Source organism: Salvelinus alpinus, chromosome 8 (assembly GCF_045679555.1).
Source record: "Salvelinus alpinus chromosome 8, SLU_Salpinus.1, whole genome shotgun sequence".
Taxonomy (NCBI): Eukaryota; Metazoa; Chordata; class Actinopteri; order Salmoniformes; family Salmonidae; genus Salvelinus; species Salvelinus alpinus.
In genome coordinates this window covers 4,545,022-4,546,715 of record NC_092093.1, presented here as the reverse complement: position 1 = coordinate 4,546,715, position 1,694 = coordinate 4,545,022, and positions in this window count along the sequence as shown.

The window sequence follows — 1,694 nt, the reverse complement described above, 5'->3', positions numbered from 1 at the left end:
CTTCACTGGAATCACTAGGCATTTATTTGATTGCAATTTTGTTTGGCCACCAAGAGGTAACCACTGCGATTTGTATTGGGTTGAACCCACTAAGGGTGCACGTGAAAGTGGGTTCCCTTGTGAAACACAGGGTTTTATTATCTCCGGCAGACAGTCAACATCCTCGGAGCCAAATCATCGACACCTGTTCTCCATTTATGCATGATGTCCTGAAATCAAAACGGGGATATTTTGATCAGAATTTGAGTGACAATTTGAGAAGAAGGAAAAACAAGCCACCATGACTGGGTTAGCTAATCTTTTTGTTCATTGTGCTGATGTTGTATGACAACTCTGCAAAATGCTCTTTAATGACGTCGCCTTTATTGACCTGAACGATGTCAGCTCAGCTAAACATGATACCGCTGAAGGTCAGGACCAAGATGAAGAAATCCGGGGCTGTTTTATTATAGCCCCCCCCCCCCCTCCCCCCTCCAGCAAACACACTGTTCCCGGACACCGTTTTCTGTAAATAAATCCGTGCACCATGACGCAATTTGATGCGTTGTAAATGTACTGTGGAAGAGAAATACCCTTTGTAATAAAGCCATAATAACACGATGAGGCGTTAGGCTAAAGTTGAGCAGAGGTGTTTTTAGGATTTCCACACATGCTCAACATTATAATTGGCCTTTTAAAAAACGCATTAAATTCTACCTAATTTACATGAGAGAATAATATTCTACCTCTACTCTACTACCATCTACCTCTACTACCTCTACTCTACTACCATCTACCTCTACTACCATCTACCTCTACTACCATCTACCTCTACTACCATCTACCTCTACTCTACTACCATCTACCTCTACTCTACTACCATCTACCTCTACTCTACTACCATCTACCTCTACTCTACTACCATCTACCTCTACTCTACTACCATCTACCTCTACTCTACTACCATCTACCTCTACTCTACTACCATCTACCTCTACTACAATATACCTCTACTCTACTACCATCTACCTCTACTACCATCTACCTCTACTACCATCTACCTCTACTACCATCTACCTCTACTACCATCTACCATCTACCTCTACTACCATCTACCTCTACCATCTACCTCTACTACCATCTACCTCTACTACCATCTACCTCTACTACCATCTACCTCTACTACCATCTACCTCTACTACCATCTACCATCTACCTCTAATACCATCTACCTCTACTACCCTCTACTACCATCTACCTCTACTACCATCTACTACCATCTACCTCTACTCTACTACCATCTACCTCTACTCTACTACCATCTACTCTACTACCATCTACTCTACTACCATCTACCTCTACTCTACTACCATCTACTACCATCTACCTCTACTACCATCTACCTCTACTCTACTACCATCTACTACCATCTACCTCTACTACCATCTACCTCTACTCTACTACCATCTACTCTACTACCATCTACTCTACTACCATCTACCTCTACTCTACTACCATCTACCTCTACTACCATCTACCTCTACTCTACTACCATCTACCTCTACTACCATCTACCTCTACTACCTCTACTCTACTACCGTCTACCTCTACTACCGTCTACCTCTACTACCATCTACCTCTACTACCATCTACCTCTACTACCTCTACTCTACTACCATCTACCTCTACTACCATCTACCTCTACTACCATCTAC